General features: G+C 44.7%; 1 pseudogene; it reads right to left on the bottom strand.

Annotated features, from left to right (window-relative positions):
- LOC122125525 overlaps nucleotides 1–25,462 on the bottom strand; it is a 45,211-nt pseudogene that overhangs the window by 4,263 nt on the left and 15,486 nt on the right.

Genomic DNA, 25,462 nt, shown 5'->3' with positions numbered 1-25,462 from the left:
CCACCATTTTCCTCTGATAAGCCATTGCCACCTTCCATCTACCAACTTTTTAGGAATGTTATTTAGCTGTTGGTCTAAATAGCCCTCTACAGCTTTCTTATCTACAGGATATCTATATGAGTCTATTGTATATGCTTTAGGATTAAACGGAAGTCTCCAATAGCCATACACTCTTTCTGCTCTAGCTGTGCCTACAGCTTCTAGTAAATCTCTTACAAACAATTCCTTCTGCTGAAGTGATGTCATGAAACCCCCAATACTTTTATATTTACTTATGACTTGTCTACTAGCCTCCATAAGAGGGGCTTTCAGAGTAGCACTTAACTCTGGTGAGTTAGTCATATTCTCAGGACACTCATCAGATGTTGGAGTCGTCAACACTTCCAAGAAAGATCCTTGAATAAGGGAACGTTGAGCATGAGTAAGTAGAACAAGCAGCAGGAACAGTAAAAGATTAATAGGCACTCATATACAGTGAAGAAAAGAAAAACAGGAATAGAAACACATCTTTCCCAGGGGTTTGCCAGCCTTTTCCAGGAAGTAGGCCTCTTTGAAGCCCCATCCTCAGATCTGAAAGCAGGTTTCCCATGCTAAGCAGACTCCACCGGAGTAGGCGTGGCATTTCTCCATCTCTGTCTCCTCCTTTTCTCCTGAGCACCCTCAGTTCTGCACCACCATCTTGTACAAATCCCTTTCCTGTCCCCTATGTCCTTGCCACACTGTGGCTGGACCCCCCGACTCTTGTTCCCCCGCCGCACACCTGCCAGCAATAGCTCACAGCAAGCTCCTGACTTGGCTTCATTCACAGCAGCAGCTCGTGACTATGCTCAATATGAAGGAGGGATGAGACATGCTCACCTCTCACTCGTGGGGATGACTTGAAGCTCCTAACAAAGCCTTCCAGGAAAAATGGGTTGTGACACAAAGGTGCGACTCAACTCATGAACCAGCTGGGAGGTCAGCTCCCCCCCACACCCTGCATGCTTAGCTTGGGGGCTTCAGGCCCCACCCCTTGTGCACCTCCTGCTGGTAGAGCATGCCACACTGTGGTTGCCATCCTCGCAAAAGAACCAGCCTGGAGAAACGCGGCCATTGGGATCAAAACAGCGGAACCCTGAAGGGCCAAGAAAGTCCTGTCCTGGGGAATTTTGGGGGGAAGCCCTCATGCCTGGTTAGATCTTGGAGTAACCATTGATTGACGCCTAGGACAGGCACCATCTGACTTTGTTCCTGGGTCACACCCAAGTCCAGCCATGATGGTAGCCACTATTGCACATTGCACACACCTTGCCTAGTCAAGTCCCTGCCAGACTGTATCTACCTTCCCATTGTTTCTACTTCATTAAAATCCCAACTACTCACTTCTTACAGCTGATAGTGCTTTGGCGGAGAAACCTTTAAAGCAGATGGATCCTTGTTATAATGACTTTTTTGGGGGGAGATTGGCAGTGGGAAATCAGTAGTGGAGCTTGAACTCAGAGCCTGGGTGCTGTCCCTGAGCTCTTTTACTCATGGCTAGTGCTCTACTACTTGGAGATAAGTGCCACTTCCAGTTTCCTGGGGTCCCTGCACCCTGGGATCCAGGCCCCAAGATGCACAAGCTAGCTGTCAGTACCCAGAGTTTTCCCATATGGCCAGCACAGAGAAAAAGATATGAGCTGGAGGTGGGTGGGGGAGCACTGTGTGACAGGGCCACTCTACACCCCTCAGGGAGGGGAGACTGAGTCCCATCCTGTGCAACACAGTGGCATGCAGATTTCCTGCTCAGGTACAGCTTACACTCTCAGCACTGTTCTCTGCCAAAAGTCCTTTTCTATCGGTTCAGACTCGGTTCAGCTACTGCCTCCTGGAGGCTTTGCAGGCTTCCCTCCCCCAGCCTGCCCCCAACCACCGGCCCCTTGCCCGGCTTCCACCCGAAGACAGCGCCAAGCCCAGCCACAGTCTCAGGCCTCAGGGCTGGGCAGGGGAGGCTGGGGCACCGGCAATCTCAGAGATTCTTCCTTTCTGACCTAGGACTCACCACAGGAAGAGAAGCACCCAGGCTCAGAGCACCACTGCTGTCCTTTAAGATGCCAGCCTGGCATTTTGCTCTAGTCCACAATCATGCTGCAGTAATCACTCACAAAACCAATCTTGCATGTTCTGCAGGTGTGAGGCCGAGGCTTTTGCTTTTCTGTGTGGACAGCACCACGTTTTCCCATAGACGGCTCCTGCCACATGCGACTGGAGAAGCTCCCAGGCAGCAAGTACAGAGAAGAAGGAACTGAAAGCCACTTGGGACTCTGACCCCAAGTGTCTGGATTCCCTGGCAGCTCTTGGTCTGAAGCTTCCACATTGCCCCCATTCACTGCCCCAGTTCTTTCCATCCAGGCGGGCAGAACATTGTCTGATGAGACTGTCCTCACAGCCGACACTTATGTGTTGAATGGACTGAATTATCTCCATGTCTCTAGTATGAGTCACATGACTGTTTCCACCTTGCAGAGCTCAAGGCAGGTCTCAGGCTGGGGACCTCACTCCGGGTCTGCAGCTGTCTTCCAGCAGACTTCCGAGAGGACATCCTGCCTCCATCTTCTTCCTCAGCCTTGCCCTCAACACAGTCCTGCAGTACATAAAGCTTGTCTACCTGCACCTCATCCTCTTACCCCATTATCCAAGGCCCCTGCCGTGGGCTTCTCTTATTAAGGAGAAGCCATCTCGAGGCACCCCAACTGCACTGTGCCCCAAGAGTCCCCACCTGTAAGGAAGGGGAGGAGTTCACTTCTGGTCTTTTCCACTCCAAAGGCCAAGGTGATGGTGGAAAGCTTCTTGATGCTGTTGAGGTGAAGCTGAGGAGAGAATAAGAAGGGAGAATGTCAGTAATCCCAGACTCAAGGGAGCTCCACAGTGCTGGGAGCAGACGCTCAGCACACCCTCCATGCAATCCTCTGACCTGGATCTCACAGTTCAGTAGAAACAGCGCACTTTCTGAGTTCACGTAAGATCACATATGCTTCTCACCACTGGCTACTACACCACATACTCCACTTAGTAGCTGCGGCTGCATAGCATGCTCTGGGCACGGCCCTAGACAAGGCACACACACCTGAGACCTCACTGAACCCTCAAAGCAATCATACAAGGTGTGAAGCTGGCTCACAGCGTCAATCCTGTGAGGCGCAGCACAAGGCAGAACCTCTTGCCAGCTGACAGAGCTAAGAGGATGGTTGGCAGAGCAGGCATTTAAACTCAAGACGTGACTTACGGTGATGATGAGAGAACAAACAATAGGATACTATTACTACAAAAGCAAAAGTCATGTAGGCTGATGCACACTTGTAATCCCAGTATTCAGCAGAGTGATGTGGAAGAATCGTGACTTCAAAACCAGCCTGAGGTACATAGGAAGATCTTTTCTCAAACTAACAATGACAACAGAGGGGCAACCTCAGCCGTGTTGTGGGCAGCACCATGGGTGAACAGAAACCCAAGACTGTACAGGTGGGTCTGGGTGCACAGTTTCTTGCTCATTAACTCCCTCCGGAATGCAGGCCATAGGACCAGAGCTTTGTTTCAGAAGAGGGCCATGGTAACTACTGCGCCCAGCGTTTCCATCTCAGAGCCATGGCAGTAGAACCCTGATCAGTGTCAGATGGTACATCCCAACACCCGTTACGAGATGGGTCCAGCCCAATGTGCCAACAGAAGTGCCACAGGGTGCAGGTGGAGGTGCTGCTAGGCCCCCAGCCTGACCCTGTCTGCACCCTGTCACACCCTTTCTGCTTGATCATACTTTGACACAGTCTTCCCCATCCAATGAAATCTGCATTAAAAAAAGTACAAAAATGAGAGGAAAAAGCACAACATTAATCAAGTGTTGGAACTCCAACACACACTTGAAGATCTCTCAGCAAGAGTAGATGCAGTTAAGGAAGAAACCCTGAGGCTAAAATCAGAAGACCACGTTTTTGGACAATATATAGAAAACCTCATGTCTGCTTCTAGTGTTTTCCAAACAACTGAAATGAAAAGCAAAAGAAAGTAAGGGATTGAGTTCCGTTCTCATTTATGGAATTGCTGCTTCTCTCTCCTTCTCTCTCTCTCCCTTTCCTTCTCTCCATCCCTTCACCTACCCTCCTTCTCTCCCCCTTTAAAACTTGGGTAGATTCCAAACGTTACAGTACTTTTGTTTGTGGCTTCATTGAATTTTTATGAAAATAATTTCAAATCTAGGCAAAATTAACTACTTAAGAGGAGACTTCCATGAGTCTGTGTATTATGTTAGTCTAAGAAAATGTGCAGATGTGTAGTAGAGACTTTATAATTAGAATTGCATATATTTATGAAACTTGAAAATGAATGTTTTTTTGAATTTGCTTTGATATATAGGCTTAGTCTTTTATTACACGCTTACTTAGTAAGATATACAAGAAAATAACCGTGTTGTGAAAATGTGACCAAAATCATGTACTGAATGCATAGCTTTATGTATGTATCTGTTCACCATTGTGTGCCTCTCCTCCATCTGCCTCATCCTCCCCATTTACCTTCTCCTAAGTCAAGATAGTTTCACATTTGTAAAAGTATTTTGAGTAGTAATCACCGGACAGTAATCTGATCTCTAAGTCCTGAAGTTAACCAAAACTTGCCTAAAGTATGTCAGTTGTACCTTCTAATCATAAGATAGGACCAATGGTTTCTCTTTAATCATTTGAAAACAGATTTGGGCTATAAAGAGGATTTTATGTTGAAACTAAGTTATCAAATTGAGATCTGTTTAAAAACAAAGAACCAACTTGCTTTTGCAGGAAATAACGCACTTGCTATCTGAAAAGATAAGAATTTTGGTTATGGGCGCTGAAGGTGGCTCAGTGGTAGAGTGCTTGCCTTGCATGTATGAGTCCCTGGGTTTGATTCCTCAGCACCACATAAGCAAAAAGAAAAAAGCCGGAAGTGGCACTATGGCTCAAGTTGTAGAGGGCTAGCCTTGAGCTGAAGAGCTGAGGGACAACACCCAAACCTAGAGTTCAGGACCCATGACCGGCCCCCACCCCCTAAAATAAAGAATTTTGGTTATGTATCAATTAGAAGTAGAAAGTCTGGGAGGAATACACAGAAATAGGTAAAAAATAATGTGATAAATGTAGCAACCAATTCCAAATGTTTTCCCTCCAGATTTTGTATTATCTCTGCACGGAACAGATCTTTCAGGGAATATATATATATATATATGAAAATGGGTTAAGTTTGACTTATCTTACATATACCACATGCTATGCTATTCCAGCTCTAGGGTTTGGTGGCAAAGTTTATTTGTTGTACCTAGTCAATTAAATATTACCAAATTCCTTGAAGAGTGTACTGGTTTTAGAATCATGAATGAGAGAATTTTATATGTATAATAATTGGTAAGCTCAGTATTTTTATCTCACTCTGTAAATTCAACTAATTGGTTGCTAGAATTTTAGTCATTCTCATAACAATTTCTAAAAATTTAGCTCATAGATTCCATTTGGTAAAGGAATCAATATCAGAGGTAATATTAAGATATTATACTAGGAAACGAGATCCACTAATATAATTTACGGTTATTAGACTTGAACTACTTTAATCACGGGATAATCTTATGTGTTAGTATAAGATTTCATAAATGAGAGTTCTGGGAAGATGGCGGAGGAGAAGCTGGAGGCAAAACAAACTCTCACCTAGAAAGCAGTTTTAGAGTTCCAGTGAACAGTCCTAAGCCAGAGAATCACACCAAGTGTGCCATCACAGGACAGAGAGTTAGGCCAGAGAGGGAAAATCCAGACAAGGAGACAGATTGAAGCTCTTGTCATCTGCTGCCGCTGTGGCGGCAGCGGCGGCACCAGTGGTACTGCCATTCCTGAAACAAAGACAGTCTGGGATGAAAGAGCCAGGCGTGGTGGGCGAGTGGATTCTACTCAACACCAGCAAGAACTGACAAGGAGCAGACATCTTCATCCTGCAGTTCGCAGACCAGAGACGACCCAGGAACCAAGACTCGGCTTGAGTAGAAGCCTGATGTCCTCACTCCTTCTCAGGGAGCAGAGGAGGGAAGGCCACCCCTCCCCCCCCCCCACGACCGGAGATCTCCATCTTGGATACTGATAAAGCTCAGCGGAGCTGCTAGCTCCAACTCAGGCCTTGGAATAAAACTAGGGTCATTTAGCAGGTCACAAGAACTTAATGGCATGACCTGCCAGACTCAGCTCCACCCAGGGAAAAGTCACCCAGTTTGGGTGCCAGCCTAGGAGTGGCTTTCTTCACCGGGTAATCAGAGCCAGAGGCTGACCCTCCCTTTAGTAGCCTTGACATCAATAAACAGAAACCCTGAGAGTGGCTCCAGGCTGGGCTCTGTGAGTTTCTCACAAACTAGCACCCAGGAAAAGCTACTGTTTGCTGAAAGGCCTCAACTCTACCCAGAACCTAGCCTCATCACAGCATCTCCAAACTTGAGGAAAAAGCCATCTCCCTCTTTTGTGATACTCAAAGCACATCCCCCTCCCATTGAACTAACTTGGGAGGAGGATCACAAAATCCTGGGTAAAGCAGAGCATTTTTCTGCCTGTACAAACAAACTGACTTAAGAAACCAACCAAGCCACAGGACCACAAGCAGACCAGAGACTCCAACCAGAGACTGATTACAGACACAAGGGAGATACAGGATTTTTCCCAACCCTCCCCAAAATATCAAAGAACCTTTTTTCCCCTTTTTCCTCTTCTTCTTCTCTTTTTTTAATACCTTTTACAAATTTTTTTTTCTTTTCTAAAACTTTTTTTAATTTTTAATTTTTACCTTTTTTGGAAAAAAATATTTTCTAGTAATTTTTTCCCTCTCATAATCTTTATTTTAGGGATACATGCGTGTGTGCGTTTTTCTTTCTTTTTTTTAAAAAAATTTCTTTTTGTTTTTGCTTAGCTCGACTGAACTTCTGATCTTTTTTTTCTTTCTTCCTTATCCTTCTCACCTTTTCCTCTTTTTTGTTCTTGTTTATGGGACTTAATTGTTGCTCTGCACATCCTCAGATAAACCCGTAGTTGACTATTAGACCCTATCTCCCATTGTGTACACACTTAATCCACAAATTTATTTCTCAATGCAAAACTTCTGAGACTTAAATTTCTTAATAGCAGTACTACCTCTTTATACCTATATAATATTTTAAGTATTTTTATTTTTAAGTTTTTCACATCTCCTTTATATCCCTCCCCTTCTCTCATTATGTTCACGTTCTTTGAAGAGTTTGTTCTCAAATCTGCATATTAATAATTTTTATTTTTCTATTTTTTCTGGTCTCCTTTTCTTCCTTTCTCTTTCTTCTTGTTTTCTCTCTCTTCTTTCATCCTATCCAACCTATTTCCTGCTTTGAGACTAGGACTTAGTTAACTCTCCCTGTACCTTCCCACATCACTCTATTCCTATTTTTACCCACATCTCTCCCTAACTCTAATAATTTCTGGTTTACCAAATTCTTCTTTGCGGTTCATAGCCATTAATATATAGTTGTTTGATGTTGAATAGAGGTATCTGTTGAACTAGATTGTATCTGCAGACTATTGACTGTGCAAATTCAGACTTTGGTTGATGCTTGCCTTAAGTTAGTGTTCTAGCACAAAACTGGTGTTACTTTCATCCCAAATGGGCAGAGTAAACCGGAAAACCACAAGAAAAATGGCAAGTCCAGGTATCTACACTCCCACTCATGATAATCAGGGGAAAGAACAGATAATGAATAATCCAGAGGAGAGTTCCCAAATAGCTCTACAAACACTGCTGGCATACATGATAAAAGAAAAGATTGAAAACATACAAAGAACTCTGTATGAGAGTGATAGGGAGAGAGAGGAGGCAATCCAAAGGTTTATACAGGAATATCATGAGCGTGAGGAAACTACTCAAAAACTGATACAGGATTTGCATGAGCAGCTTCAGAATATTCAAAGAGAAAGGCAGGAATGGAGTGAACAGGCTGAGAACACTCAAAGAGAACTACAAGAATGGCATGAATGGGAGGAAGCTAAGCAAAGAGTAATACAGAAATTGAGAGAGCAGGATGAGAATACACAAAGATCACTAAAGGCATTCATGGGATCCATTAACAAAGAGCTGAAGGAAGTCAGGGAGACCACAAAGGGAATGCTGAATGGAACCCAACAGAAGGAATGGGAGTCCAAGGAAACCATCACCAATCAACTAAGTGATTTGAGAATAAACACTGAACACCAAATTAAGGAAGTAAAGAAGTCCATACAAGATCTAAAACAAAGCTTCAACAAAGAATGTGAAGCCATCAAAGCTGACCAATTAGAAGGAAAAGAAATAAAAAACAAAGTAGAAAGTCTTGACAGCAGGTTAGACCATGCAGAAGATGGAACCTCTGGGATTGAAGACAGCCTAGATATTATAGAGAAAGAACATACAACCATCCAAGACAAGTCCAAGAAATATGATAGATCTATCCAACACTTGGAAGACACCATCAGAAGGCCTAATCTAAGGATAATAGGTATAGAGGAGCACCTAGAAACAGAAGTTAATGGTCTAGGAAATTTGTTTAACAGGATCCTAGCAGAGAACTTCCCAAACATGCAAAAAGATAGGCCTATTCAGATACAAGAAGCTTTTAGAACTCCAAATAGACCAGATCAGAATAGGACATCCCACCATCACATTATAATCCACACAGGATCAACTCAGACCAAGGAAAAGATCCTTAAAGCTGTCAAGGAGAAAAGATTAATCACCTATAAAGGGAAACCAATTAGAATCACCTCAGATTTCTCAGCAGAGACAATCAAAGCAAGAAGAGCCTGGAATGATGTATGCCAAGCCCTAAAAACAAACAACTATCAACCAAGAATACTGTACCCAGCTAAACTCTCCTTCATAACTGAAGGCCAAATGAAAACCTTCCATAGCAAAGAAAAATTGAAACAATACATCTCCACCAAACCAGCCCTACAAAAGATTCTTAAAGATGTCCTACACATAGAAAACCAACAAGACCACAATAAAGGCCAAGAAACTGTACCCAAACTGAGAATCCAAGAACCATAGGAAGAACCCAGTGTTCGCAACCCCCAAGAAGGTGGATAACATGGCAGTAATTCCCAAATATCTCTCAATCCTATCTCTTAACATTAACGGACCTAACTCTCCAATTAAGCGACATAGACTGTCTAGTTGGATTGAAAAACAAGATCCTTCTATTTACTGCCTTCAGGAGTCACATCTTGCCCATGAAAACAAACACATTTTCAATGTTAAAGGCTGGAGCAAAATCTACCAAGCAAATGGCCCCCATAAACAGGCGGGAGTTGTAATCCTAATATCAGATAAAGTAGACTTCAAATTAAAATTCGTGAGAAGAGATAAAGATGGTCGCTACATACTAATTAAGGGATCTCCCCTTCAGGAGGATATTACAATTCTAAATATCTATTCGCCAAACAATGGAGCACCCAAATTTATCCAAGAAACACTACTTTCCCTCAAATCCCACATAGATCCAAACACATTAATTGTTGGGGATTTTAACACACCACTCTCCCCACTAGATAGATCAACTTGGCAAAAACTCAACAGAGAAACCGCAGATCTAAACAGCTGCTTAGATCAACTAGATTTAACAGACATCTACCGAATATTTCACCCAGCAGCATCAGAATACACGTTTTTCTCAGCAGCACATGGAACATTTTCTAAAATAGACCACATTTTAGGCCACAAAGCAAACTTGTCCAAATTCAGAAACATTGAACTTATACCTTGCATTCTTTCTGACCACAAGTGAATAAAATTAGAACTCAACACCAAAAGCCACTAAAGAAAGTCCGGTAACACATGGAGGCTGAACAACACACTGCTGAATCTCGAGTGGGTCATGGAAGAGATTAGAAAGGAAATTCAAATGTTCATGCTATTCAACAAAAATGAGCACACAAATTACCAGCTCCTCTGGGACACAGCAAAGGCAGTACTCAGAGGCAAGTTTATAGCTCTGAGCTCCTACATCAACAAATTGGAGAGATCTGAAACCAACAATTTAATGAGACATCTGAACCTCCTTGAAAAAAAGCAGCAAGATAAACCCCAATCCAGTATATGGAAAAAAATAATTAAAATTAAATCAGAATTAAATGAATTAGAATCCAAAAAAACTATAGAAAGAATCAACAAAACAAAGAGTTGGTTCTTCGAAAAAATTAACAAAATTGACAGACCCTTAACAAATCTTATCAGAAAAAGCAGAGAACACACCCAAATTAATAAACTCAGAGATGAGAATGGAAACATCACCACGGAAACAACCAAGATTCAGAACATTATAAGGGAATACTTCTCAAAACTTTATGCTAATAAGTTTGAGAACTTGACAGAAACGGTCCTTTTCCTAGCAAATATTGGCATGCCAAAACTAAACCAAGATGAGTTAAACCAGCTTAACAGGCCTATATCAAGCATTGAAATAGAAACAGCAATAAGAGACGTCCCACCTAAGAAAAGTCCAGGACCAGATGGTTTTACAGCGGAATTCTACAAGGCCTTCAAAACAGAGCTCACACCAATACTCCTCCAACTCTTCGATGAAATTGAAAGAGAAAGTTCATTACTGAACACATTCTATGAAGCCATCATAACCCTCATCCCAAAACCAGGCAGGGACTCATCAAAGAAAGAGAACTATAGACCCATTTCTTTGTTGAACATTGATGCAAAACTTCTAAACAAAATTTTGGCCAATCGACTTCAACAATTCATCCAAAAAGGGCTGAGAAGGTGGCTCAGTGGTAGAGTGCTTGCCTTGCATGCATGAAGCCCTGGGTTCGATTCCTCAGCACCACATATGCAGAAAAAGCCACAAGTGGCGCTGTGGCTCAAGTGGTAGAGGGCTAGCTTTGAGCTGAAGAGCTGAGGGACAGCACCCAGGCCCAGAGTTCAGGCCCCACAACAGGCAAAAAAAAAAAAAAATCAACAATTCATCCAAAAAATCATACACCACGATCAGACAGGATTCATTTCAGGGATGCAAAGCTGGTCCAATATACGCAAATCAATTAATATAATTCATCACATCAACAAGAGCAAGGATAAGAACCACATGGTTATCTCAATAGATGCAGAAAAAGAATTCGACAAGATCCAACACCCCTTTATGATGAAGGTTTTGGAAAAATTAGGAATCCATGGAACATTCTTCAATACAATAAAGGTTGTATATGACAAACCTACAGCCAGCATTATACTTAATGGTGAAAAACTAAAGATATTTTCTCTTAACTCAGGAACAACACAAGGATGTCCACTCTCTCCACTTCTCTTCAATCTAGTATTAGAATGCCTAGCTACAGCAATAAGACAAGATGCAAATATAAACGGGATCCAAAGAGGGAAAGAAGAAATAAAACTCTCCCTCTTTACAGATGACATGATCTTGTATTGAAAGAATCCCATAGACTCCACTCCCAAATTACTCAAGCTGATTCACAACTTTGGCAAAGTAGCAGGGTATAAAATTAACCCCCTAAAATCAATGGCTTTTCTGTATGCCAACAATGAGAAAAGTGTGGCTGAAATTAGGAAAGTAACTCCATTTGTAATAGCCCCTCAAAAAATAAAATACCTAGGAATTAACTTAAGCAAAGAAGTGAAGGATCTCTATGATGAAAACTTTAAAATCTTGAAAAAGGAAATCAACACAGAACTTAGAAAATGGCAAAACCTCCCATGATCCTGGATTGGAAAGATTAACATTGTGAAAATGGCAATACTTCCCAAGGCTATCTACAAATTCAATGAGATACCTATCAAAATTCCAACCTCATTCTTCAAGGAAATAGAAGACGCAATCCAAAAATGAATATGGAACAATAAAAGACCCCGAATAGCAAAAATGCTCCTCAACGGAAAGAACACTGCTGGAGGAATATCAATACCAAATTTCAAACGCTACTATAAAGCCATAGTAATCAAAACAGCTTGGTCCTGGCATAAGAACAGACCTCAGGACCAATGGAATAGAATTGAAAACCCAGAAATGAACCTACAGACCTATAGCCAACTAATCTTCCATAAGGGAGCTAAAATAATAGAATGGAAGAAAGACAGCCTCTTCAGTAAATGGTGCTGGCAAAATTGGTTAACTACTTGTAGAAAACTAAAGCTAGATCCTTATATTTCACCCTGCACCAGAATCAACTCCAAATGGATCAAAGACCTCAGAGTCAAAGCAGACACTCTGAAAATATTACAGGATGGAATAGGAGAAACCCTAGGTCTCCTTGGCTCAGGCCGAAATTTTCTTAATAGAGATCTGGAAATACAACAAATCAAAGAAAGGTTGGACATATGGGATTGCATGAAGTTGCAGAGCTTCTGCATGGCAAAGGACATAGCTAGCAAGATCAATAGAAAGCCCACAGATTGGGAGAAGATCTACACTAGCCATACAACGGACAAGGGTCTCATATCTGAAATATACTTGGAACTCAAAAAATTAAATCCCCCAACAACAAATCCTCAAAGAAACAACTGCCCAATAAATTAGTGGGCTAAAGACTTGAAGAGAAACTTCTCTGAAGAAGATAGGAGGATGGCCAATAGACACATGAAGAAATGCTCAACATCCCTAGCCATAAAAGAAATGCAAATCAAAACAACATTGAGATACCACCTCAACCCAGTTAGAATGGCTATAATCAAGAACTCTAACAACAATAGATGCTGGAGGGGATGTGGACAGAAGGGAACCTTACTTCATTGTTGGTGGGAGTGTAAACTTGTTCAACCACTTTAGAAAGCAATATGGAGTTTCCTGAAAAGACTTCACATAGACCTCCCCTATGACCCAGCAATCCCACCTTTGGGCATTTACCCAAATGTCTACAAACAAGACCACACTAAAGCTACCATCACAACAATGTTTATTGCAGCATTATTTACCATAGCTAAGATATGGAACCAACCCAGATGCCCCTCAGTAGATGAATGGATCAAGAAAATGTGGTATATATACACAATGGAATTCTATGCCTCCATCAGAAAGAATGACATTGCCCCATTTGTTAGGAAATGGAAAAACTTGGAAAAAATTATATTAAGTGAAGTAAGCCAGGCCCAAAGAAACGTAGGTCCCATGGTTTCCCTTATTTGTAATATCTAGTATATGTATGAGTCAAGCGGAAAAGGTCAGATAATGTGATGTCAGGAAAATGAACCCTTAGATGTGTATTTTAATGTTTTTTTCTTTCATGCATGTGTTTCTAACACATTTATAAGATTATCTCTTTGTTGCTTTGTATGTCCCTCCCCCACAGTATAACCCCTGCTTTCACTATATTTGATATAGTATAACTTGTGGAGGAGATGGGGAAAAACCAGTTGTTTAAGGATACAGGTGGACCTGTTGCAACAATGAGAAGTACAAGTTGTCATGTCCAAAATGAGCTTTACAACGTTGGTGCGGGGGGGGGGGCCCGGGGGGGGGGGGAAGGAGAAGGATTGGGATTAGGGGGGGAGGGGGGAGGCTGGGAAGGGATGTGAAGGGTAAACAAAGGAGGAGGCTGCAATGCTTGGTAAGAAATGTATGCATTATCCTGCCCATGTAACTGTAACTCCTCTGTACAGTTTGTTCACAAATAAAATTAAATTAAATTAAAAAAAAAAAAAAGAAAATGTGGTATATAAACACAATGGAATTCTATGCCTCCATCAGAAAAAATGACATTTCCCCATTTGTTAGGAATGGAAAGGCTTGGAAAAAATTATATTAAGTGAAGTAAGCCAAGCCCAAAGAAACATAGGTCCCTTGGTTTCCCTTATTTGCAATATCTAGTATATGTATGAGTCAAGCAGGAAAGGTCAGATAAAGTGATGTTAGGAAAGTGAACCCTTAGATATGTATTGAAATGTTTTTTTCTTTCATGCATTTGTTTCTAACTCATTTATAAGGTTATTTCTTTGTAGCTTTGTATGTCCCTCCCCCACAGTGTAACCCCTGCTTTCACTATATTTGATGTCGGTATAATTTGTGGAGGAGATGGGGAAAAACAAGTCGTTTAAGGATACAGGTGGACCCGATGCAACTATGAGAAGTACAAGTTGTCATGTCAAAAACGAACTTTACAACTTTGTTGGGGGAGGGTATGGGGGGGGATTGGGTGGGGGGGCGGTGGGAGGTTGGGAAGGGATGTGAAGGGTAAACAAAGGAGGAGGCTGCAATGCTTGATAAGAAATGTACTCATTATCTTGCCCATGTAATTGTAACCCCTCTGTACAGTATGTTCACAAAAAAAAAATTAAAAAAGATTTCATAAATGACGTTAACTATATGAAGATGTAATAGTCATACTGCAATCATCCCTCTTGCATCCCTTTTGTGACCTAATTTTACAAATATTTAACATTGTGTTTCATTTCTGCTTTGCTGTTTAATAAAAAGATGTTTCACATATACACAATAAAGAAGATATAGCCTATTTCCATCACAAACTACGACTAGGCCAGGAACAAGAAGGAAATTCTATCATTAGCTGCCACATCTGTAGAACTACAGATCCCTGTGGAAAACGCAAGAAGTCAGACACAGAGAGGCAAATGCATGTTCTTGAAACAGACAAGAACAGGGCAGAGGAATTGTCAGCAAGACCTAAGGGTCCAGGTAAGGAAAGGAGTCACATGCAATGAGGTAGGCTAGAAACTCAGGGTGAGTAGTCATTGCTGATCCTCTCCTGAGCACAGTGAGAAATTTCTGCTTCAAAATCATCAGTGATAACCATGAAAATGAGCAGGGAATTAGAGAATGAAGCTACCTCCTCAGAACTGACCGGGCATGAAAAGAGATCACCCTGCTTTCAGTAATATGCATGAAATGCTTACCTCTAAGCTCCAAATGGGTTCTCTAGGGATGAAAACATTTTTAGAAAAAAATGGCCATTATTGCCAAAGAAATTACTGTACATAAATGTCTCATTCTATTTTCTTTCTTTCTTTCTTTTGTTCCAGTCCAGCAGTTTGAACTCTGGGCCTGGATGCTGTTGCTGAGCTCTTTTATTCCAGACTGGCACTCTACCACCAGAGAGTAGAAATAAGAATCTCATGGGCTTTCTTCACCAGGCTGGCTTTGAACCTTGATTCTCTAATATCAGGCTCCTGAGATTGCATCAGTACAAGGTTTCATTTTTCTTTTCTAACAGCATATATGATGATAAAACAAAAGATAAAAAAAACTGAGATGGGGAGGGCTGGAAAGGTGGCTCATTGGTAGAGTGCTTGCCTAGCATGCATGAAGCCCTGGGTTCAATTCCTCAGCAGCACATACAGAGAAAAAGCCAGAAGTGGTGCTGTGGCACCAATGGTAGAGTGCTACCTTGAGCAAAAGCAGCTCAGGAACAATGCCCAAGCCCTGAGTTCAAGTCTCAGAACCGGAAAAATATACGGAAGGGACACTTTGGGTAAGACAGTTTGGAGACACATGGCTTACACAAGTCTGAGGTTGTTTATAGACAATCATCTAGCATTGGGCCCCAGTGTCTCCTGCTGGCCTCTTGGGATCTAGTAGAGGTAAGCAACTGCACCACTCCCCTGTCCCCTGGAGAAGCACCCACATGAAAGTGAAAAGTGTCTTGATAATTGTCACATGGGGGAAAAGAAAAAGTTTACTGAGAACTTGGTTTGCCACCCCAGGTGTAGGGAAAATCACTGCTCCCGTGGGAGATGACCTCAGCTGCGTCCCTCCTGGACCCCTATGTAAAGAGCTCTCTGCAGCTCTGCAGTGACCATGTGCATCTCAGAAATGACCCGCCGTGCCACGGAAATTCTGAAACAAGAGGCCAGCACTTGTTTTCACTGCCACTGGAGAGACACAGCCTGCAGGAGAGACCCCAGGTTCCACACTGTGGGTAAGGGATCACCTTTGGAGCAGGGATTCTGGATTGAACCCAGATGGATGACAAAGCCACAGGGCAGAAATGGGCTAGGACAGTGAAAAGAACTGGGGTTCTAGGCTCCCTACCCCCAAGCCCTGTTGGTTCCTCACTTCTTCTTCCTCATATAGTCTGTCCAGGTTTATGACAACTGAGGAGGAATCCTGATTGTCCAGGGGTTGAGAGTCACATCAATGACTCTAGAATGGCATTTGAACCTAAAATTGCCCCTCTCATTCTTTGTCATCGACCTCCTCCATCAACCACACCATCCCCACTACAGACCTGGTTCATCTTCCTGTTATTTCTTCTGTGAAATGTGGGCTCCGTGTTGAGGAAAGTGTGACACCTGGGACCCAGTCCCGCAGCCACTGTTTTGAGATATAAGTGCATGTGACGCAGGGAATGTGTCACGCATGTTTCAAGTTTCTTTCTTTAGTCAGTCAGAGAGCTTGAACTTGGGGCTTGCCCATGTTCCTTGAGCCCTTTTTGCTCAAGGTTAGGCCGCTATCAGTGGGGCCACAGGTCTACTTCTGGTTTGCTGGTGCTTAACTGGAGAGAAGAGTCTCACAGACTTTCCTTCTCTGGGCTGGCTTTGAATTGGGAATCCGAGGTCTCAGCCCCTGAGTAGCTAGGATTACAGGCTTGAACCACTAGAGCCTTGCTTGTTTAGAATCTTAGATCTGATTCTACAGAGGAGAAATGTAGCCACCTTCATCTCAGAACCTGACTCACCTTCCCTTAATGCCATTTCTCCAGGTTCACCCATTTCCCTGAACATGCCATCTTCCTCTTCCCAATGGATGAATAGAATTGGATTTTTCCTAATACATGAGAGATAGTAGGACAGTATTTCCAGTCGTCTGAATGCTGAATGGAGAATGTTGAGTTCCCTTGGCCCCGTGCAGGCCTCAGTTTCCTAAGCCAGAGCCTCAAGGAACAGAGAGGATGGGAGATACCCATGTGTCTATGGGGGTGATCCTCTTAGGCCAAACTGTGGTTGGGTTTGTTGGTAATTTATCTCTTCTCTCCCATTATCTATTCCTGTCCTGCATGGGGAACAGAATGAGAGCCACAGACTTGATTCTTATGAACTTAATTGTAGCCAACTTCCTATGTCTTCTGTGTAGGGGTTTTCCCCAAACCATGGTGGCTTTGGGCTGGAGAATTTTCTTCCATGATGTGGGGTGCAAAATGGTCTTCTATCTTCACCAAGTGGGCAGGGGGGTGTCGGTCAGTAGCACTTGCTCCCTGAGCCTCTTCCTTGATGTCAGCATCAGTCAGGGGGACTCCAGGTGGACAGGGCTGAAGGGGAGAGCCCACAAGCACATTGTCTCTACCATCTACTTCAGCTGGGGGGTCTCCCTCCTGGTGAGCATTGTTTGTCTTATGTATACGACCGGACCCAAAGCGCACAACAACATGACGAGCTTAAAGGCCTATGGATACTGTTCTGCAGTGCGTCACGATCTAGCTGCTGATGTGCTGCACAAGGCCATACTCTCGGGGCCTAATGTTCTGTGTCTGGGGCTCATGCTCTGGGCCAGCAGCTCCATGCTTTTTGTCCTGTACAGACACAAGCAGAGAATGCGACACATCCAGAGGATCAGCGACTCCACCAGAGCCTCTCTCGAGTCCAGAGCTACCATAAGCATCCTCCTCGTGATGAGCACCTTTGTCTCATTTTATACCATGTCCTGCATCTTTCAGATTTGCTCGTCTGTGATTTACAACACCAGCCCTGTGGTGCACCATATGTCAGTGTTTGCTATGGGCTGTTTCCCATCCCTCAGCCCTTTCCTGCTCATGAGCAGACATTCCACTCCCTTCAGCCTCCTCTTCACCTGCACAAAGAAGAAGAAAGTGGTCCTCCCCTGAGGACCACCAAGCTTGCAACTCTGCTGAGCTTTGCTTGGCCATTCAACAATTTCCACACCTAGATAAAAGTCATCTGCTGAGAGATAGAGGTGTGCACACATGTCCACACATGCGCTTTTGTGTGCTATATATCTCTGTGTGTGTTCATCTGTCTCTATTGTGCTGGCCTACAAAATTATATGAAAGTGGAAATGTTAGATTTTAAAATAATGCTTATTAGGTCATGTTAACTACTTCCAGAGAATCTGCCCCATTAATTGGTAGTCTTGTCAAATTCAAGATATACTGGATAAACTCACCTAACATGTGTTCCTAATTCCATTTTGAGTCTTTGATTTCTTTCTTTCTTTCTTTAATAGTTCCCTATGCAATGAAGTGAATCATTCCTAAAGCGCCTTCTGTTCTGGAGAAGAAAGTAGTTGGAAAGAAAATATCAGCTGGCAATTATTTCTAACATATTTATAAGATGTTTTCTATGTTGCTTTGTATGTCGTTCCCCCACAATATAACCAATGCTTTTACTGTATTTGATGTTGGTATAATTTGTGGAGGGGAAGGGAAAAAACAAATCTTTTAACTAGGGATACAGGTGGACCCATTGCAACAATGAGACATACAAGTCATTATGTCGTAAAACGAACTTTACAACTTTGGTGTGAGGGGAATTGGGTTGGGGAGGGTGAGAGTATGGGAAAGGATTGGAAGGGGAAACAAAGAGGATGCAACAATGGTTGATAAGAAATGTAGTCATTATCTTGCCCATATAATGGTAACTCTTCTGTAGAGTATTCTCACAATAAAAAAAAGAAAAAGAAAATAGCAGCTGGGTGTTGGTGGTGGATGCCTGTGTTCTGAGTTCCTGAGAAGGCGAGATCTTAGGATCACAGTTCAAAGCCAGTCTAGGCAGATAGCCCTCTGAGACTCTCATCTCCAATAAACCACTAAAAAACAAAAAAAGAACAAAGGAGGAGGCTACAATTCTTGATAGGAAATGTACTCATTATCTTGCCCATGTAATTGTAACCCCTCCGTACAGTATGTTCACAATAATAAAAAAAGAAGAAAAGAAGAAAAAAAGAAAAAAAAGATGGAAGTGGTGCTGTGGGTGAAGTGGAAGAGAGCTAGCCTTGAGAAAAATCATCCCAGGGACTTAACGGAGGCCCAGAGTTCAAGCCTCAGTCCTGGCACAAAGAAGGAAAGAGAGAATCACGGACACAGACACACAGACAGACAGAGACAGACAGAGAAGAGAGATGGAAAGCCAGCAAAGAAGAAGGAAGGAAGGAAGAAGGAAGGAAGCAAGGAAGGAAGGGAGTCCTGCTTGTGTAGCTCTGACCACAAACATCAAGGCTCTTTCCTGACAGTTACTCCCTTAATCTTGTCTGTGCTTATTTCTTCCACATAATTTATTTTCACAACTCTTTATTTTCCTTGGCGGTCTATGTTACAAATCTCTAGACTCTCTGCTAATTCAAAAAGGACATTAAGTGTACTTTGAAAAGCACATTTTTTAATGTAAAGTTGTTTTGAAAACACGAAGGCTCTTTGAGAAAGTCCCTTGCTTGTCTATTGTGACATTTCCTGCAGTGCTCCTCATGTCCCTTTTATGAGATCACTTTACCACAGCCTCTGGGGGGCAGGTCAGGGCTGCTGTGCTGAATGACAGGCAGGGCGCTCCGACCCGGGTTCTCCACCTCCACCCTTTTCTTCTCTGGAATGAATTGCAGGGTGACAGAAAGCCAGAAGTAGCACTGATGTCCCAGAGAGAGTCACCAGCCCTGAGCACAAAAGCTCAGGGACAGGCCCCAGGCCCTGAGTTCAAGTCCTAGGGCCTGCACAGAAAAGGAAAGCAAGCAGATGGCAGGCCTGCCTCCAGGAACCATCCAGGGACTATGCCGGGTGTTGAGTGGACTGTGGGCTCTGAGCCAGGCGCCTCCTCCTGATCCTGAAGTTCCCACAGCCACCCCCCCACAGAAAGGCTTGAACCACAGGCCTTGCCATCCCTGCACTCCCTCCCCCCACACTGGCTTTAGCCAGATTCCATACCTGCCCCACTCCCTTAATCCAGCCCAAAGTCATTCCACCCAGCACACGCGTGCTCTGGTCTCCTTGGGGAGCTGTCTGGTGTCATCATTAACCTCACACACACCTGGTCCTCTCCTGACCCCTGGTGTTCCTGTCCTCAGAGGTCCTCCCCATCTGTGTCACCTTGGAAAGCGTGGATGTGGACTTAGCCTCCTGACCTAGGTGCACCGCGTGTCCTCCACCAGCTCCCTGCCTTCTGAGGGGACTCAGGCTTTCCCTGCCCCCACCCCACCCCCTCTCAACACCTGGTCCCCAGGAGCACCCCACCCTCCAGCCATCTCACACTGTCTTGAGCATGATCCAAATCCAAGACAGTCCATGCGCCGAGCTTCCCCTCCCCTGCAGCACTCAGCAATGCTCCACATGCTTTTCCTCTTTTTTTTGCCTGGCTATATGGCTTGAACTCTGGGCCTAGGCGCTGTTCCTCAGCTCTTCCACTCAAGGTTAGGCTCTGCACCCCACGCACCCCTGCAGTCTACTGGAAGCACACCCGCCTGTCGTCACGCTGACATGCAGCCCTGCCTGGACTCGTTACTTCTAGAGAGTTCGCACTTTCAGGACGTCTCTCTCCATCTGTGTCTCCTTTCTTCCTGTGCACCCTCAGTTCTGTACCACCATCTTGTATGAATCCCTTTCCTGTCTCCTGTGTCCTTGCCATGCCGTGGCCACACCCCTGACTCCTGCTCCCCTGCCGCACACCTGCTGGCCAGAGCTCACAGCCAGCTCCTGACTTGGCTTCATTCACAGCAGCACCTGGTGACTATGATCAATATGAATGAGGGATGAGACATGCTCACCTCTCACTCGTGGGGATGACTTGAAGCTCCTGACAAAGCCTTTCAGGAAAAATGGGTTGTGACACAAAGGTACGACTCAGCCTGTGAACCGGCTGGGCGGTCAGCTTCTCCCCCCCACACCCTGCATCCTTAGCTTGGGGGTTCTGGGCCCACCCCTTGAACACCTCCTGCTGGTAGAGCAGGCCACAATGTGGTGGCCATCCTCACAAAACCACCAGCCTGGCGAATCATCTTCCATCGCAATCAAAACAGCAGAATCCAGAAGGACCAAGAATGTCCTGGGGAGGTTTTGGGGGGAAGCACTCATGCCAGGTCTGATCTGGGAGTAACCATTGACTGATGCCTAGGACAGGTGCCATCTGACTTCTGTTCCTGGGTCACACCCGAGTCCTGGCATGATGGTGGCCACTATTGCACACTGCACACACCTTGCCTTGTCAGGTCCCGGCCGGACTGTATCTACCTTCCCATTGCTTCTACTTCATTAAAATACCTAACTACTCACTTCTTACAGCTGATAATGGGTTAGCGGAAAAACCTTTAAAGCAGACGGATCCTTGGTATAATGACTTTTTGGGGGGAGGGAATCAGTATTGGGGCTTGAACTCAGGGCCTGGGTGCTGTCCCTAAGCTCTTTTCCTCATGGCTAGCGCTCTACCACTTGGAGCTTAGTGCCACCTCCAGTGTTCTGGTAGGGAATTGAAGAGTCTCCTGGACTTTTCTGCCCAGGCTGGCTTTGAACTGTGATCCTCAGATCTCAGCCTCAGTCGCTAGGATGACAGGTGCAAGCCACAGGTGTCCAATGTCTTACTCTTCAAATTGTCCAGGACTGGTTGAGCCACACTTGCAATTATGGGTGGAATGCAATGTGGGCATGGTGCATGATCTTTCAATGCATTGTTGAAATTACTTGTAGGTATGTTATGAAATATTTTACATCTGTGCTCTTCAAGGAAATAGGTGTCTAATCTTGTCTCTAGTCTGTTCTCATTTTTGTATGAGAGGGAGTTTGGTAGCCTTCTTCCTTTCCTAGTTTTTGAACCTGTCTGAGGGACATTGGTGGTAACTCTGAACACCTGGTGTATCCCATCATTGAATCATCATACTGCTTGATTACAAATGAAGTTAGGTGATTAAAGTCACCTTGGTCAAACCTGATTGGTCAACGTGCAAAGACTGAATCCATTCCTTGTATGTTTTCTAATGTGTTGGACTAATTTTCTAATATATCCTCCAGTGACAATTTGAATTTAAACTGTTATGATATTCTAGTTTTCTTTTATTTTATTTTTTTTTGTCGGTCGTGGGGCTTGAACTCTGGGCCTGGGCGCTGTCCCTCAGCTCTTCAGCTCAAGGCGAGCGCTCTACCATTTGAGCTACAGCGCCACTTCCGGTTTTCTGGTGGTTTATTGGAGATAGGAGTCTCATGGTCTTTCCTGCCCGGGCTGGCTTTGAACTGCGACCCTCAGATCTCAGCCTCCTGAGTAGCTAGGATTACAGGCATGACTTCCTAGTTTTCTTAGTTGATGCCTTCACTGTTCTTGGATGAAGGCTTGTCAGTCTTAGCTATCAAGAAAACTTCTTACATTCACTGATTTTTTTTTTGTCTGTCCTGAAGCTTGAACTATGGGCCCAGGCACTGTCCCTCAGCTCTTCAGCTCAAGGCAGGCACTCTATCACTTGAGCCATAGTTGCCACTTCCAGTTTTCTGGTGAGATGAGTCTCATGAACTTTCCTGTCTCGGCTGGCTTTGAACAATGCTCCTCAGATCTCAGCCTGCAGAGTAGCTAGGATTACAAGTGTGAGCCCCCAGGCCTCCGCTTCTTTCACTGGTTTTTTTTACATTGTTCATTTAACCTCCTTTTTTTTTCATTTTTACCCTTATTTGTGTGTGTGTGTGTGTGTGTGTGTGTGTGTGTTTATGTGTGTGCCTGTCCTAGGGCTTGAACTCAGTGCCTGGCACTGTTGCTAAGCTTCTTTAGCTCCAGGCTAGTGCGCTACCACTTGAGCCACAGCTCTGCTTTGTACATTCTGGGGATAGTTTATTGAAAATGAGCCTTGTGGGGCTGGGAAGGTGGCTCAGTGGTAGAGCTCTTGCCTTGCATGGGTGAGGCCCTGGGTTTGATTCCACAGCACCACATAAGCAAAAAGAAAAAAGCCAGAAGTGGCGCCATGGCTCAAGTGGTAGAGCACTAGCTTTGGGCTGAAGAGCTGAGGGACAGAGCCCAGGCCTAGAGTTCAGGCTCCACGACAGGAACCAAAAAATAAAAAAATAAAAAAAAAATAGAAAATGAGCCTGGTGGACTTTTCTGCTGACTTTGAACCATAATCCTCAGATCTGAGCTTCTGGAGTAGCTCTGATTAGTGGTGAGCAGCCATCAGTGTCAGGCTGGCTCTATCTTGATTTTTATGATTATCTCTCTATCCACTGTTCTGGGTTTGCTTTTAGACTGTGCTTTGTTGTGATGACATTTGAAACACCTGACTTTTTTCATGCCAGGCCCAGATAGCTGTAAATTCCCTCAGAGAAGCTTTTGCTGCATCCCAGATGTTCTGGAAAGTTGTGGTATGGCTTTGATTTTTGATTTTGTAAACTTGTTCCTTCATTTGATCCTTAAGTCTTATGACTGACTTTGGGCTCGACAGCCTATCACTTGGTGAGAGGGGGTTCGTAAGCCAACATTCTAACTTGGTCTGGACTTACTGGTCCATGGCATCCAGTAGTACTAGTTCATGAAACTGGGGCAGCAGTAGGCATCTATGTGCTGGCTCGCTGTCAGCAGAGGGTGACAGTCTTTATCTCATCAACCTAGCTTGGGTTTGATGTCTCTCCTGCTCTCGTGGGACAAGCAACTGGGGCTCCCTTTCAGGTCAGTTCCCATTTGCTTGGGACAGTGTTCCACCCTGAACTTTCAGTTTTCAGGCTTGGCTGGTGAAGTGTCATCTCTATGCAGTGTTGGTTTATAACTGGGCCAGGCCAGCTCTCCCTCCTAGCTGACAGGCACAAGGTAGAGCTGAGTCACTGCTTTATAGTTCAGGCAGGTATATACAGATCCAGAAAATACTGTCAGCTTTATGTTGTATATCAATTTCCCACCACCAAATAGCTCCAAATTTTTAATATACTTTCTATTGCCGTCTACTCCTTTCTATCTTGTATATTTGTCTGTTCTCCTAAAAAACAGCTTTCCATGAAGAACAAAGCATGGCAACTGCAGGAAAATGGATGGAACTGGAATTCATCATACATCTTGGGAAGGAAAACAGGCCAGACAAGAAATGTAAATCTGTTTTTCTCTGGTAGAATCCAGACTTTAAAAGACAAAAATCTAGCCTCATGCCAATGGCTCACTATTTTCATCCTAGCTACTCAGAAGGCTGATATATGAGGATCATGGTTCAAAGCCAGCCAGGGCAGGAAAGTCCATGACACTCTTATCTCCAATAAACCACCAGAAAACCAGAAGTGAGACTGTGGCTCAGGTGGTAGAGCACTCGCCCTCAGCTGAAGAGCTGAGGCACAGGAACCAGGACCAGAGTTCAATCCACATGAGAAACCAAAAAAAAAAAAAAAGCTATAAAGCTCATAGTGATGTCCTCAACCACAGCGGCCTTGGGCATGCTTGAGGTACCCAGTGCGAAACTCAGACTTTGAGACAGTGTTATGTGCTCATCAAAAAAATGGTTGATTTTCCCAGGGCAGGGGTGTGGCTCAGTGAACAGTAAGAGGACTTGAGCAGTAGGAGGATGTGAATAATAGGAGGATGTGAACAGTAGGGCCTCCAAAGGCAGCCCGGGTCCTTAGCCAGCTCTGCCACAGCAGGCAGCATGCCTAGGGGTCAGGACACTCAGCGTGACTGCTTAGGACTAAGTGTCCTCACAGAAAAGGGCAGAGACCAAGGCCCCAGGACCCTCCCCCAACTCCCACTAAGACCTGAGGTCCGACTGTTTCTATACCTTTATTTTTTGTGAAAAGAGGGAAAAAAGGAATAAAATATAAACAATACAGTTGACACAAATAAACCACCTGGGGGGGTTGGGCGGCGGGAAGGGGAGAGAGGTGGGAGGCAGGTGCGGATGGGGTTCCCATCTCAGCAGCAAGAGTCAGTGACCCGGATGCTCGCATCTCTCCCTACAGGGCAGGAGTGCCGCCTTCCTCCTGGCTGCTGTCCATCCCACTGCGTGTCCCTCAGCCTTTGGGAGGGGGCCGGGCGCCATCTCCCCGGCAGCTCAGGGAACGTGCGTGGGGCCAGGTCTGGGATCAAGCCAAGCACAGGGAGGGCTGTCAGGGACACACTGGCTCCGTGAGGGAGGATCTCAGAGAGGGCTAAGCCGAGGGTGGGCCAGAGGCTGGCACTGAAGGCCCAAGCACTGGCTCTTCTTCCAGTATCAGGCAAGAGACAGAACTGGAGGAACAGGAATGGGCCGGCTCAGAAGTCCAGCCTGGCCCTCTTGCGCCCCTGCCCAGGCCCCACCACCCTCTCCACATCCAACTGCCTGTCTGGCCCCCTATCCCCTGCCTGGCACTGCCACCCTCTGGCCCTCCCGGGCCCCTGTCCGGGCACCACCACCCCTCCTACCTGCCACCGCCCGCCAACCCCCAACTCACCCTGGTCAAGGCCTCCTGGGCAAAGTATTTGACGGCCACATCCTGGTCCTGGGTCAGCTTCTCCAGGACTGGCTTGACCTCGCTCTTCAGGGTGCTGGAAGCAGAGGGGAAAGGGCCGGACATGAAGCTGATGGGTCCCACAGCTGGGAACTCAGTTCAGGCCTGGC

This window comes from Dipodomys spectabilis, unplaced genomic scaffold, assembly GCF_019054845.1.
Source record: "Dipodomys spectabilis isolate Male_0828 unplaced genomic scaffold, ASM1905484v1 ptg000266l, whole genome shotgun sequence".
Classification (NCBI taxonomy): domain Eukaryota; kingdom Metazoa; phylum Chordata; class Mammalia; order Rodentia; family Heteromyidae; genus Dipodomys; species Dipodomys spectabilis.
Note: the sequence above shows the minus strand (reverse complement) of the source record. Positions and strands in the feature narration are given on the sequence as shown.